General features: G+C 44.0%; 1 pseudogene; it reads right to left on the bottom strand.

The window, feature by feature from the left end:
• Positions 1–8,423: 8,423 nt before the first annotated feature.
• LOC149095888 (uncharacterized) lies at positions 8,424–13,311 on the bottom strand (annotated as a pseudogene).
• Between the last annotated feature and the right edge of the window lie 3,135 nt (positions 13,312–16,446).

The following is a 16,446-nucleotide window of genomic DNA, read 5'->3' as shown; positions in this document are numbered from 1 at the left end:
TCAGGGGGGGGAAGGGAGAGGGTGGTTTAGGGAATTTGTTCAGCCATAAGGGGAAACTTACCCAAATATTGCTCTAATTAGCTCTAATTGTAAGGATGTTGAATACTTTCTTCCACTGATGGGTCTGTTTGATCAGAGTAACCTTATTAATTTTGTTCAGATTTGACTGTCTATCTTATTTGTTATTTAATTTAAATATTTTTAAGAGACAGGTTTTTAATTTTTTAACTTAAGTGTTTTATAAATTTCATATTTTTAGTTCTATTAATTAGTATTAATCTTTGAGGTCCTTTTCGAAAACCACATGTACGTGAAAAAGTTTCCTCAATATAGATTATTATTATTATTTATTATTATTATTAATTTGTTTAAAGCAGTTTTCGATTGAGTGTTGTAAAACCAAAACCAAACAGTTACTTACCAGTGAGACTAATCAGCCAATCTGAAACCATTGCAAAACCAAAGCCAAAGTTATTGCCTGATTACTTTTGCCACTCAATTGAAAACCACTCTATTATATTTAATATTTAATTTGTTTTCTGGTTCGGTCTCCTTTTTGTTATCAAATGCCCTTGTCCCTTTGTACTAAGCTGGGCGTTAACCAAGGCATTTTCTCATGAATACTGAAATTAGGTCAAGTAAATTTGGAGTAATTTTGTACAGTTAAGTGTGATGCAATGAATTAATTTTAAAAAATGTGAAAAGAAACCAAGGTTATATAAACAAAGCCGCTTAAGCTTAGCTTTCAAACTGTTTATTCTAAATAGAAACCTGATGCAATTTTAGCAATTCATAGATATAATGTCTCAGCAGAACAAAACCTAAGGTGAGCAGTAACATGATAGTATTCAGTGAGGGATGTTCCACAAGTATTTTGATGTCCATTATTTCCAGTACTTTGTATAGCAAATTCCCTTCCATTTTCATATGGCAGGATTTTTTCCACCAAGTTCTGTTTCAAATTTAGTTTCTAAGGTTTCTGACATGGACAAACTAGTTTCATGTCTCCCAGTTGACTCTGGTGCTCTGGGGCTTGAGGGATTGGATATGAGGACTTTGCAGATGAGCTCCCAGTTGAGGATCTTGGAGGATCTTCTTTCCTTACTATCACCACAACTCCATCCTCAGGACTATCTTAATTTGTTTCTCACTTTATCGTCATCATCTGCTCTCATCACGTCAGTAGGCACATAAGGCTGCCATGGTCTCAATCCAACACTGTCCTTTTTGCGCACCCAGCCTTGTTACTTCATTTCTACGTAGTCTTTCTCCAAGTGGTCTCGGTTCTCCCTCTAGCCCTTCTTCCTTCTGGTGCCTATCCCAATGCTGTGAAGTACTCATTCACTTACGCTCTGTCTCCTTAGTGCTTGTCCTAACGAATTCTACCTTCTACGTCACACCTTGTAATTTACGTCATTTTCCTTTCTCAATTTTAGTGGATGTTTTTAAAATTATTTGAGGGGAGGGGGTGTATACACTGTTCATCAGTCGTTGATTAACTGGTGGTTGTCGAGAAGTTATTTTCAATTGGCAGTTGTAATGCGTTCAAGTGGCCGTCCCTTCTGTGGACAGGCGGCTGTTGTGAATGTATGGACTGTCCGCTGGGACAACAAAAAGTGAATGTTGTTGGAGAGGGGGCCGTTAGAGGAGGTTCAACTGTAATCATGCTGTTGTTTGGTGTTGTAATTGCGCCCTAAACACCTCACTGACTGACAAACAGTGTTAGGTACTTTTCCATGTCGATGTCGGTTAACGTATTCCAGTACTAGCTCTACAAATTAAATTCATTAAATTGCAGTCCAACCTTTTCCAGCAATTCTATCTAGGATTGTATCATTTAGTTTCCTGAGAATTTCATCCTATCTGAGAATTGGATTGATTCCAATTACCTTTAACCTTTTCCAGTGTTTCCACCCACTTGTTTCTTAAGCTGTCCTGTGTTACTTTTTGGCTTATCCAAATGGTCCAACAATACCAGATGAAAGTGTTCCAAAAGCATGCATGCTCCCTTTTTAAAAGTAAACCAAGGGCATTAGATAATCACTGAAAAGAGAGCTATACTCCATTTCAAGAAACCATTCACAAGAGATTCTGAGTGCCTCTGTTAGAGAGAGATTTTCGTTTGCTTCACTATGATGGCAGGCAATTTAAAGCCAGTTTTAGCAGCCAGACAACACAAAGCTTAAAAACGTTTGAATGCCTAGGGTTGTCCAGGTGCGTCAAAAAGCCCACCAAAGTGCTTGATGGAAGTCGAGTCAAAATAAATATAATATAAAACTGGCATAAATCAAGACAAACATGAAAGACAAAAAAACACAGTATCTTTAACACTTAAGAATAAAAAGCAGCGATATCAAAGAGTGACGTTTCGACGGCTCCATGCCATCATTCTCAAATTCAAAGAAGATACGTTATGTGAGTTCGTTATATAGTGAATGTACGTGTGAAGGTCTCAGTGCATATGATTAAGAGATAAAAATAATTGATGAATAAAAATAAAAATAAAAATACCAAGTGTGGTGCGCTTGAACTGTGAAATAACTGTCATTGTTCGTTAACGAACAATGCGTTGTTTATGAATACAAACGTGATCTGTGCGACGCAGATTATGTGGGCTATACATGCCGACACCTATTTCAGCGCATTAATGAGTATAAGCATCCTGTCATTGGTAAACACCTGCGGGACGTACACAATCTGAGGAACAAAGAAAAAATCTCCGTGACCAATTTACAATCCTCAAGAAATGCCGTCGGAAACTGGATTGTTTAATTTATGAAATGCTCTTCATCAAAAACAAAAAACCAACACTTAACAGTCAATCTGACTCCGTTAAAGCAAAACTTTTTATTTGACAGTTCAAGTGCACCACGCTTGGTATTTTTACTTTTATTCATCGATTATTGTATCTCTTAATCAAATGCACTGAGACCTTCACACGTACATACACTATATAATGAACTCACATAATGTATCTTATTTGAATTTGAGAATGATGGCATGGAGCCGTCGAAACGTCATTCTTTAATATCGCTGCTTTTTATTCTTAATTGTTTATCGAAAACCTTAGTTATTAGAATCTTTAACACTGTTTGAAAAATACAGTAAACACATGTGAAGTTTATATGAAATAATTCATATATGAACTGCGGTTGTAGATGATAGTGAAGAATGATCATCGCAGTAAGTTTTCCAATTTAAGCAACCGGAAAGAAGAAGCCTGAAAAAATCAGGGCTTCTACGGGATTCGAATGTGTGGCTTCATAGCTCAGTTGGTAGAGCATCGCACCGGTATCGCGGAGGTCACGGGTTCGAATCCCGTTGAAGCCCTGATTTTTTCAGGCTTCTTCTTTCCGGTTGCTTAAATTGGAAAACTTACTGCGATGATCATTCTTCACTATCACAGTAAACACAGTCAACTATTAAGCGGTCACCCCTTATCAAGCGGCCAGTGTAATTTATCGAAGTCCCGAAGTTATTGTTAGTAAACGACTAGCCTGCGAGCAGACTCACCTTTGAGTCGCGCGCGAGCGGCGAAGAGCAAAGCGATCCGGCGAGAAGGAGTCTGGTGAAGAGTAGCCAAGCGCGGCTTCGCCGCTCGATTTCGCGCTCGCGGCTAGGCCGCGCACGCTTGTCCTTCCCGCCGGATCGCTTTGCTCTTCTCCGCTCACGGGCGACTCAAAGGTGAGCCTGCTTGCAGGCTAGTAAACGACTGCAAAAGAGCCCTTTTAACCGGCCACCCCTATTAAGCAGCCACGGCCACGTTTTGGTCATCCTGATGCCGAAAGCCGGAGAGCGGCCATTCAAAATTTAATACATGTATGCAGTTTGACGAAAAGGCGAAGAAAGATGGTCGTCTGGGATAGAAAGTGATGACTAATAACATCATCTAAGCACACATTTACCATGATTGTCTTGACGTGATTCCATGTCCATTAAACAATTAACAGTATACAAACCCCTATTAAGGTCATTCCCCAGTATTGCATTGCGCATCCCTACTGCGCATAATTTCACACGTGATTAGCGCGCACGCATTAAAAAATGGCGACTTTTTCTTTACGGCTGGACTTCGGCATAGAGGTAAATCGTCATTTTCTCGCAAACGAGTATGGTGACCTATCATTTTTTTCTGTTGCTTTGAATTGAGTAATAAATTTCTCTGTGTAGAACAAATATGGACCAATTCTCATTGTAGAACAAAAAACAATTGTCGGAAACGTGAATTTAAGAAGCAATCGTGACTACAATCATAGTGCTATTATAAGGATTTACTGGGTATAGACAAGGTGCTGTTGCTCCTAAACGAACATGGAGACCCCTCATTTTTATTTCAAAATGTAAGTTCCTATAATATAAACAATCAATAGGCAAAGTTTCACGAAAATCCCAGTGCAGGTTCCATTTCAGTGGAATGACCTTAAGCTACCTTGAATTCACAAATGAGCACGAAGTAGTCGAAGTAATTCTCTCACCCATTAGCCACAAGTCTCCCAGAAGAGATGTCTGCGAAGTGTTAGGGGAAATGTGGACTGAAATAGCATAAAAGTTGGATTTTTAACGTTTTAGGAGTTATCTTTTAGTAGAAACCTGTAGAAATAGTAACTAAATAATTTACCTTCACCAAACTTAAAGCAATTTTTGACAGTACGTATATAACAACAAATAACCATTTCCATTTGCCGTTAATAGAATGAATGTATTTTACGCTAAACAAACTGAAATGACTAAGCGAAAGAAAACTCAATTTTCAATTTATGTTGTAAATTAAAGTTGGCTTTACACAGCTCTCTAAGCTGGGCGTACATTCTCTAGATGGACATTGCAAAACACCTCTCTAGAGACCTCTGAATCAGCTGTATTTATCGAGGTTTCAAATTGACTTCAGTCAACATGCAGTTGAGTTTAATCAGGCTCTTTCAGGTTTCAAGCTGACTTTATTCAACCTTCTTCAAAATTGTATCTCGAATGATGCAACCACGTATTTTGTTAGTATAAATAGAGAGTTCTTATCCATGCAAGACGATTTACATCGAAGATTTATGTTGAAGATGGAAAGAGAAGAATAGTAAACATCTACAATCCAATTTCAATAGGTGTCCTTATTTCAGTTCAAACAGATCCAGTTGGTACCTTGGAACCCAGAATCAAGCGCACAAGTTTCCAGCCTGTAGGCCTCTCAATGTCCATTTAAATCGTAATTTAGAATTTAGCGACAAAACCTATTCTTACCGGCATATTTTGGTCGAACAATATCTAAAAACTAATTAGAGCAACAAGGCAACAAGGGCAACAAGGGCAACATGGGCAACAAGGCAACAAGGGCAACATGGGCAACATGGGCAACATGGGCAACAAGAGTAACAAGGGAAAAAAGGGCAACAAGGGAAAAAAAGGGCAACATGAGCAACAAGGCAACAAGGGCAACAAGGGCAACATGGGCAACAAAGCAACAAGGGCAACAAGGGCAACAAGGGCAACAAGGGCAACAAGGGCAACAAGGGCAACAAGGGCAACAAGGGCAACAAGGGCAACAAGGGCAACAAGGGCAACAAGGGCAACAAGGGCAATAAGGGCAACAAGGGCAACATGGGCAACAAGGGCAACAAGGGCAACATGGGCAACAAGGGCAACAAGGGCAACAAGGGTAACAAGGGCAACAAGGGCAACAAGGGCAACAAGAGCAACAAGGGCAACAAGGGCAACATGGGCAACAGGGCAACATGAGCTACATGGGCTACAGGGCAACAAGGGCAACAAGGGCAACAAGGGCAACATGGGCAACAGGGCAACATGAGCTACATGGGCTACAGGGCAACAAGGGCAACAAGGGCAACAAGGGCAACCTAGGCAATATGGGCAACATAGGCAACATGGGCAACAGGGCAACAAGGGCAACATGGGCTACATGGGCTACAAGGCTACCAGGCTACAGAGCAACAGGGCAACAAGGGCAACAAGGGCAACAAGGGCAACATGGGCAACAGGGCAACAAGGGCAACATGGGCTACATGGGCTAAAAGGCTACCAGGCTACAGAGCAACAAGGGCAACAAGGGCTACATGGGCTACATGGGCTACAGGGCAACAGGGCAACAAGGGCAACAAGGGCAACAAGGGCAACAAGGACAACAAGGACAACAAGGGCAACATGGGCAACATGGGCTACAAGGCTACCAGGCTACAGGGCTACAGGGCTACAAGGGCAACAAGGGCAACAAGGGCAACAAGGGCAACATGGGCAACATGGGCTACATGGGCTACAAGGCTACCAGGCTACAGGGCTACAGGGCTACGAGGGCAACAAGGCCAACAAGGCCAACATGGAGTACATGGGCAACAAGGGCAACAAGGGCAACAAGGGCAACAAGGGCAACAAGGGCAACAAGGGCAACAAGGGCAACAAGGGCAACAAGGGCAACAAGGGCAACAAGGGCAACAAGGGCAACAAGGGCAACAAGGGCAACAAGGGCAACATGGGCTACATGGGTAACAGGGCAACAAGGGCAACATGGGCTACATGGGCTACAAGGCTACCAGGCTACAGGGCTACATGGCTACAGGGCAACAAGGGCAACAAGGGCTACATGGTTTACATTAGCTACAAGGCTACTGGGCTACAGGGCAACAAGGGCCACTGGGCAAATCTTCATCCTTACTTTATACCTTTGCATGAAGCATCTTTTATTTCAAGAAAGTAACAAAGAACTTCCAGGCTAAAACTAACTTAAATCAACCGATGCATTTGATCTACGTTCCTGATATCCTTTCCCATCGAAATCTTTTTATATTTCCTTCTATATTTATTTCTTGGTATTCATTTGTTATAATATTTTTAATTAATCCACTTCTTATTGAATATTTTTTCATCCTAAAACTACGTCGACCAATCAGAGCGAACCTTGTAAGAGCTGCGTACCGCCTCAGCAATATCTACATCTACATATCCTCAAAACAGAACAGAAAAAGACTGAATCTAGAATAAACTACGATTTATTTGTACATGTAAACAGAAGGATTGCGTTTCACTCCTCATGGCAACCGCCAGTAGCGTCCATGTCCGCGTCCCAATATCGCAACAAAACGAAGCCTTTATCCAAAGTTACGGAGCTCTACACTCCCAAAACAACTCAGTCACTACACATTATTCAATAATTAGCGAGATTCTAAACATAAAAACGGCGATCCGAAGAGTATTTAGCTGCATTTGAACAACATGTTTATGTTAAAACTATCTTCAGGATCTTTGAAAATCGTTTTAAGTTCGCTCGTATAAAACGCCAACCATTTTGGACTAAAATCCCTTGTCGTCAAGCAGGCCAAGTTTTGCTTAATGATTAGCTAAATCTATCAACTTCCTGTTCTCCAAATTAGGAGCCAAACGGAAGTAAAGCGAATTTCTACGAAATCACGTAGCGAAACAGAAATGGGTTATGACTGAAACTATCAATTTGGTGGACAGATGCAAATTCATTGAGAAAGATTTACCTTCATCTAGGTCCATGATCGTGGAGATCGACAGATGGATGGATGGAGGAACATGAGACGAGTCCGAGAGGAACTGACACTTAGAATACAAAATGGCGGCTTGGCTACACAGCACGACACGGAGAAACGTCGCGAGTCTTGCTAAATTTGGCCCATTTTTGACCGGAATTTTAACCTTCAAATAAGCAAAAGTTTCAATTTCATTTAATTTTATGTTTTTTTCATGATCCGAGACGATCCGAGTCGATCCGAGTTGATCCGAGTTGATCAGACCCGGACTGGCGGTCCGAGTTGATCCGGTCCGGCCGACTTTTGTACCTGCCTGTCAGAAATATTCCCAGCCAAAGCAATTTTTTTTTTATATATGTTTTCACTTTGTTTCGACTTTCTACAATCCATGACTCACTAAAAAGACCCGCTTGCAATAGTTAGCTGGACTGTAGGATGAAATATTTAAGCACGCCAAATCTATTTCAGCTAATTAATTTTACCCATAAGTAGGTTGAATTTTCCCTAGAGAATTCCACGCCAGCGAGAAGGGTATACCGGGAGAAACGACACGAATCACTTGAGTAGAAGGGCCTTATTCCGGGGCGGATAGCACGACTGCAACTTAATACAAGATGGCGGACCAGGAATGGTGATGCGTCACATGACTGGCCATATACCGCTGACCGGTAATGGCGTGACCTTTCTCTCTCTTGTTCTCTTACCTTTCTTAAGAACTGGAACAAAGGGTGTAAGCCGAATAGCTACTAAACTAGGGGAAGTCCTCTACGTAACAGATAAACAGTCTCTAATATATGATCGTCTTTCAACTATAACTATACTAATTAATGAAAAAGCTTCAAGAAGTCAGGATAACATATGTAAGGTCGGTAACATAAACGGGCTAACTACTGGTCATTCGTAATACGCTGCAGAGTGTTATATATATCAAAATTCCGTAACATAGTCCTTGAAGCGCTCAGGGGGGCGTCGAGGGCGAGACGACCTTAGCTGGCAGGCATCCGTAGCGAGGTTGGATTCTGTTGGAGGAGACTGTGCTTCATCATCCTCATCAGGAACCGGTAGGTCAGGGCAATCGGTCACGATCTCAGTCGGGGTCTGGGCAAGGACTGGTACAACGTTCTGGTTGTTGCTGTAAGGTGGGGGTGTTGATATGTCCTCTGGGATATCAGGAGGTGCCGGTGGTCTGGCCTGTTCCTCGGTATCACCATCATCGTGGCTATCAGTGTGCGGTGTGCGATGAAGTAGAGGTGCGGACATCTCGGTTGGAACCTTGAAGCATTCAGAGAGCCTTACGCGATAGGAAGAGCTGCGGAGTTGAGATCCGATGAACTTTCTGATGTTGCAGAACGGGGCTCCACTGATGTTACTAGGTACCGGTCGCGGCCGCGGGACTTGTTTCGGTCTGAGTGGAGGTACACGAGGTCACCAACTACAATGGGCGGATCTGGGCGCTTTTGTGCCAGTGGAGCTTTGGACTGTTCGCTATACAGGTGGTTCTTGAGTCGCATGAGGTGTTGAGTGCTACTGAGGGAGTTGTCACTGAAGGCGATCTGGGCGTTAGCAAATTGGTCCCTCTGAGTCCACATTTCGCGCGAAGAAAGTCCACGGGAGCGGATTAGAGAATTTAAGACAGCAGTTGCTACGGACAAGGCGAGTGTGGTTACTGCTCCACCCAACGGGTCTTGACGAAGGAGCTCAGCCTCTAGCTCTTGTACTGCCCTTTCGGCTACAGGATTTTTGTTAGGATTTTTTGCCTGGCCAATCTCTAGTGTGATCCTGTGCTGATGAAGAAGCGGATCGTCAACTAACGCCTTGAACCCAGGGGCAGGATTGGTGCGTATCATTGCTGGAGGGCCATCCATTGGACGCAAAGGGAGGCAAAGCTGTATAAGGGCATCACGCAGGGTCACGTGACGTTCATTGTCGACGAGTGCAGCTACGGTAAACGATGTCACTGTCTCTCGGAGGACTAGGATGAGCTGTCGGTGGCGCTTGATCACATCTGCCGCGAATGCTTGGCCCACTGCCTCGGGAGGTGCGGAAGTTGTTTGCTCCTGCTGAACTGTAGGGGTTTGGCGTAACGCGGCACAAGAGTGACAGCCACTGGTGACTCGGTGAACAGCCTTGTCCATATCTGGGGCATACAAGTAACGCTTCACGACATTCTTGAGCTGGTGGGAGGTGGGGTGACTCAATTGTATGTGGAGAGCAGTTAACAGGCCATCTAACACCTGGCGTGGAATGATTATGCATTCGCGGACTGGCACGAAAGGCTCATTGCGTTTAACGACCAGAAGTCCATCGCTAGCAACGGTAGCGACGTTCAAATACCTCTTGACGTCCTTGACATTGGTGGTCTTCCGGGAAGGTCTTGTGCCTTGAACAAGGTGTGCGTGCGTGCGTCGGAGGTCAGCACACTAAGCTTGTACTGCCAATCAAGCCGAACGGCTTGTGAAAGGTAGGCACACACTGCCTGATAGTACATCTTGCACAGACGTGGAGCGGACTACGGATTCTTGCGTACGACTAATGAAGGAGCAGATCTGACATCTCTCATCTTCACAAGAGGGAACATTACGACTAGCAAAGTCAGACGGTAAAATTGCTGAGCTTGATACCTGCTCACAACAGACAAGAATGTGGAGACGCGAGGGCTTGTCGAAAACTCACCACGACATAGCTTCTCATAGGCCTAGACGCAGGGCTTACTGTCTGTCAAGATGCAAGCATTTAGGGATGACTGAATGATGAACGGGCTAAAGTGCTTGGTTGCGGCTGCAATGGATAATGCTTCCACCTCACACGGTAACCACGTTGTCTGTGAACCACGCAGCTTGGCGCTAAAGAAGCCAGAGAGGTGCAGTTTCCCTTCGCGGGTGAAATAAAGGGTGGCACCTATACCTGGTTTGCGGACGGCTCCGTCAGTCACAATCCAGAGCTGATCTGTTGGTCTGGGGAGGGTAATGGTGCGACAGGTTGAGAGTGCCTGTTGGGCGCTTGCAAAGGAGCTCCGGAGCTCATCAGTCCAGGCGATGGTTTCTTGGGACTGACGTCCAACGGTGACGTTATCTAGTGGGGCGAGAAGTGAGGAGCATCCAGGAAGCACACGAGATAAGACCTTGTAGGCACCTACGAAGGATCTCATCTGACCAACTGCATCTGGCGCGGGACAGGAGGCTAGAGTATTGACGCGGTGTTGACTAGCACAGAGAGTACCGGAACTCCAGATCCAGCCAAGTACGGTAGTGGTCTTTGGGTTGATGATTGTTTTTGATGCCGATAGTCGCAGATCACACCTGTAAAGAGCCTGGAGTACTCTCTTCCAGTTTTGGAGTAGCTCTTGAGGGCTATTGCCTCCACAGTAGAAGTCGTCTGCAATCTTGGTGACGATTCCCTCCTGCAGTAGATCACCCAGAACGCGGCACATGATCTCTTCTAAAGCGATTTCTGAGCCGGGCATTCCCATCGCAGTGCGCGTATAGACTCTTACCCCTTTAAAAGGAATTGCAACACCACAGTATTTCATAGACTCGCGTGCAAGGGATATTTGGTAAAATGTACTGGTCAAATTTGAGATGATAATGTGCTTCCATTGTGCGATTTGTCGGAGAGTAGAGTCCACGTCAGGGAGCAAGGACGGCTGAGGCTTACTCTAGCGGCCAACATCCGCGAAGGCCGTGACGAGACGGGATTCACCATTGGTCTTCTTAACAAGGAATGATGGATTTAGGTATTCTACTGTGATATCAATCTCCTCAGGACCCTGGAAGACACCGAGCTCCTCAAGCTGGTCAAACTTATCTTGCAGCTCTACGAGCTTGCCATGTGCGTACTGAGGGAGGCGCCCCTTGCGTTGTGGGGGCTCGATGGGACCCATGTTTACTTTCGCCTTGAATGGGCCAGCTGCACCGTTGTAACCCGTGATTTTAGGGTCAAATATTGAGTCGTACTCGTTTAGCAGTGATCTGAAGCTGACTCGTATGTCTGGGGGCAGAAGGTTGTCGGGATCAATCTTCACGGCCGACGGGTGGCCGCCTGGCAAAGGGGGAGGCGAAGCTACACTAGGCTGTGGTACTTCAATGGAGTCGTCGCTGGGTTCGAAAACGGGTGTGGCTTGGCAGAAATGTTCATTGCGCCTGAGCATGCGAGGCTCGTTTGTGAGGTTTGCAATGCGTATCTTTCGAGCGACACTTGAAACGATGCTCGGCTGGGGCCATATCTGGGACTGCTGGAGTTTCCGAAAGCTGGGAGAATCGGTGCCTTGCTCGATAGCATACTCTGAATCAGGTTGGGCCTCTTCGGGTAGTTGCATTTCGATGAAATCGCCGGGCCAAATAGTTTCCTTGAACGGCGGAGCACGGAGCACAAATGCGCGACAGGCGGAAGCGTTGCAACCAGAGGAGGGGGATGATCCGTAAGTGAAGACCGTGCCATCCCCAAGGATCACTTCACGCTTAGCTGGGCGTACGGTCACGTCATTAGTTTCCATGAAAGGAGTGCCAGCGAGGATGTCGACATCCAAATTTTCGACCACCAGGCCCTCGAACTTAAATTCCTTGTTGTCACGGGTGAAGGTGATCCGGGTTTCACCGATGACTTGAAGTCTGGAAGAGCCGTCTGCTTGGTGAACTGACTGAGCGCTACTCACTATCGGAGACCCAAGTTTTCTTGCAGTGGCGTGCCTGATCATATTTCCTGTAGCTCCACTGTCTACGGTACCTCGCACAACATGGTGATGGAAGAAGACATCAAAATATGGGGACTGGCGGGTCTGGACTCGGTATACTACGGCGCCTGGGCTGGAATAATCACTTTCGTCTCCATCACAAGCAGTAGGGGTTCCATCAAAGGTGGCGTCTGGTTCTGCCTCTGCTTCCAGGATGCCAACAATCTGGCGAGCCTTGACCATGTAACGTCTGTCACTGTCGGGTAGGTATGTGCACTCGCTGAGGAAATGCCTTATATCTGAGCGGCCGGCTTGCTTACAGAGGGGACAAACCTTGCCTGGCCGAGGCCTTCTGGAGTCTGGCTTGACCGGGCCTTTGCTACTCGGTGGAGAGCGATGGTATCCATTACCGACCGCCGTACGGAGAATCTTTGCATCGTCGGAGGCTCGAATCTCTTCCAGTAGGGAAGTAAGGGCCTGTGACATTTCTGGTTTGATAGAAGCGAGTGTTCGGGACCTCAGTTCAGTACCATATCTTTGCTTGACAAGCCTAGGCAAACTCGGGTGGATAAGCTTCAACCATGTGAGTACAAAAAGGTTTTCCAATGTTGGGGAGAGCTCTTCGTCTTCTTGCAGTGACTCACCGTGATAACTTAGACCACTGGTTCGAAGGAGTGAGTCCTCAACAAAGACCATAAGCCGCTGGTATAGATCTTCAGGGCGCTCGCCTGCCTCAAGTTGCATATCAGAAAAATCAATAAAGTGAGCTCCTGTAACTTGGAAGCCAAAGTGCTGTCTGATCGTTTGCCAAATAAACTTTAGAGAGGTCGAGTTTTTAACTAAAGTGCTCCTTGAAATAATTGGACAGTAGTTAGCTATTTGGCCAAGCATAAGCTCTAGAAAGCTAACCTTCTGCTGAGCAGTTAGACGTTTTGGAGCTGCGATGTCTTCACCGTCGTCTTCGAATCCTCTTAGTGGCTGGGCTTTCGTCTTTTTCAGCCAAGTAACTCCTTCAGCCAGAAAAGGGGCAAAGTTATTATCCAAGGACAAGCAGTATAACAAGTTCTGCCTCCAGTTCTCAAAGCTGTTAATTGTCTCCACCTTTGAAAGGCACCACTGCTTCGGTGCACGCGGAGTTGAAGCCATTCTGTATTGTGTAGAACAGGGATTCGTGCTGGAACAACGACAGGGTGCGCTGCTGTTACGCTCGGTTTTTCGGGCGGATTTTAGCTTGGACGAGGAATAAAAGAAGGCCTAGGTACGATCCCACCGATGCCACCACGCCAGCGAGAAGGGTATACCGGGAGAAACGACACGAATCACTTGAGTAGAACGGCTTTATTCCGGGGCGGATAGCACGACCGCAACTTAATACAAGATGGCGGACCAGGAATGGTGATGCGTCATAGACTGGCCGTATACCGCTGACCGGTAATTGCGCTGTTTTAGACGTCACGCTGCTTGTGAAAATGAAATGTATCCTCAGTTCTATTGTTCTTTTTTTGCCCTGTTTTATTTTTTGGCCGTCGTGTAAAACATACTGCAACGCAACTATATAATGATCGAAGCTCTACCCTTAATTAATTTTGAGACTTTTGCTAACACTTCCTTTGCTTTCGGAAGGCGTAATGCGTCATATTTACAGCAGATTGAAGGTCCGACGACAGTAGTTCGCAAATGCGGATCTTTTTTAAAGGTTTCTAGCGTTTATACTTGGTATGTTTTAAAAATATGAACTGATGTGTTTGTGGATCAGAAGAATTGCTAAGCAATGCAGGTGGACTCTGGTCAGTTATTCTTCCATTATCAGCGCATAAACTGATGAACGAGATTGTCGAGGAAAGTCAGAGGTCAGCGAATCCTATTTGGCAGCGAAAAGACAGGTTAGGTGACACCAATTTGCCGCTATCCATCATGGTATCCGTTCCACGAAGATGTCAAGAAGAAGAGAAGAATAGGAAAAAAAAATCCTAAGACTTGTAAATGCTGCTATGTCAGGATTGCCAGCGGAAATCTTTCTTGCGATAAATGTTGTTGTTTTTGTCGGCGCAGGTTACTATACCCTCCGTTGTACCTTCCCAGCTTTAAATGACTTAAATAGGCAAGTTCTATATTAGAAGGTTGGAGAAAAAAGCGCCTGCTAACATTTACTTTGCAGTCCCGTTTTCAATATTCAACTGAAGTACATGTAAATGCAACTCTGTAACTTTACTTATACATGTACACAGTTAAACAGGTTAAATTGTTTACATTTGCGGTGCCGTGATTGTGAAATCTACACATTATCCGTTTGTCAGAAATCTAATTTTACGTAAAAAGATTGAAATATTCCCTGTGAGTGAAGGTACTTTTGAATGCATAAATAAACTCATGTTGTCATTTTATTTTACTTTAAAAGAAGCATACTAACCTGCAGAACGAAAATATGATAATGAAAGGAGTACTCTCTTCTGTCTCTTGGTGTCAGAAAAACACGCAAGCAGTCTACTGTTTACTTCTTACTGGTGTTTTCGTTGAAATCCGGTTATTTCAGTGGCGCGTTAAAAACAACTCGAAGAATAATCCAAGCTGATTTTGACATATGTTTTACAACAACATAAAAGTGTGGAGTACAAGGAAGTAATATTACAAGGACTTTAAACGCCTATACCAGATTGCCCTCAGACCAACATGCTAAAGTCCTTTGTTTACTTTTCGTCAGGTTTTAGGTAAATTCGGGATTTTTCAGCCGGGCCTCAAAAACCACTCGAAGAATAACCCAAGCTGATTTTAATACATGTTTCACAACAACATAAAAAGTGTTCCAAAGGCTAAGTTTCAAGGAATTTGGAGTTATGGCACATGTCGAAAAATATCTCTGAATGTTATTCATAAATTAGGAATTCGACCTCGTAACTGAAAGGGATTTTTTTAAAAATTGTGTGTTTATTCTCAAATGGCCCTCAAGTCAAGTTCTAACCTGTTTTGGATAGCTGAATACTTTATCTTTCAAGAATTAATATCGATATGTTTTGGTTCTCCTTTACACGAGTATGCAAATCAAGTCTAGATTGCTAATTTTAAGCCTTTGTGATCGGTCATTTTGGCGACCGTCTAGGCGAAAATCTTTTACCTCAATTTTCTCGAATTTAAAGCGCTTCAAGCTCAGAAAAACTATATCACGTTTCATATCTACGTAAGGGCTATTTGTGGACGAAAAGAGAGAAAAATCGATTTTTCGACTTCTGCCGTCCTATGTTTGCAGAAAAATCCACTCTTAAAAACTCTTTCTGATAGGTTTTATTCGAATATAGCAAAACAGCTGAACTTGTCACTTCGAATCTACAAGTAGCTTCCATGTTGATTACCAGTTCTTATTAATTTTCACATGCGACTAACCGATTTCGGCTGAAACATTAACAGCCTGTAAAACAATATAGAACATTCTTATAAGTATTGAAAAAGACATTCACATTCGAAATGTTACTTAGTAGAACATCCCAACCCTTCTGTAATGGATTTTTCTTCCTTCATTCACGTCTTATAGCAGGTGCCTTAATTAAATGTAAAGTTACCAACGCTAATTTGCAGTTGTAAGCGAGCTTGTACCGTGTAATCAGACACTCTTCTGATTTTCTACTGAAGATTGCAGAATATCCCTTGATTATTTAAGCAAATTTTATACCCCACGGTGCACATGATAGAGGGTGCCCGCTTAATATGGGGTCTGCTTAATACAGGTTTGACTGTAGGCTGATAGGGTAATAGGGTAATAATAGGGTAAATAGGGTAATAGCTCTAGATGTAAAGGTATGTTAGCTTTAATTCGTTTCTCAGATATGTTTTATCTCGACGTTCCGAAACATTTTTTTATCCCGCTTATATGCCTCCCCCCCGATATACCCCCACCCCCCTCCCCCTGTTTATAAGCCCACCCAAAAACACCTTTTGAAGTTACATAATCCCAGGGCTTTTCCAGGGATTTTACGGTATCTTCACTGAGGAAAGAACTTGTTCCTGCATCAACGGCCAAGGACCTTGGGATTATGCTGACCGTCAAATTATCTTCAAACACCTTGTTTTAAAAACCGTCTCGTCTTGTGTGGCAAGCCTAGCGAAAATTAACCGTGTTAAGCAATCGCAATCAGCTAGCCACGATAATTTATGCGTCAGCCTTTAGCAGATTACTTTATTGTTCTGCTATGTGGTCGAAAAACTCTAAACTTGGCCGCACGCATTATCGCAAGAACTAGGAAATCTTACCACAAAATGTCCACATTGGGTGCCGATAAAACATATAGG

Source organism: Orbicella faveolata, unplaced genomic scaffold (genome assembly GCF_042242905.1).
Source record: "Orbicella faveolata isolate gen_17 unplaced genomic scaffold, um_ofav_v1 contig_48, whole genome shotgun sequence".
NCBI classification, from domain to species: domain Eukaryota; kingdom Metazoa; phylum Cnidaria; class Anthozoa; order Scleractinia; family Merulinidae; genus Orbicella; species Orbicella faveolata.
This window is presented reverse-complemented; position numbering and strand designations above follow the sequence as displayed.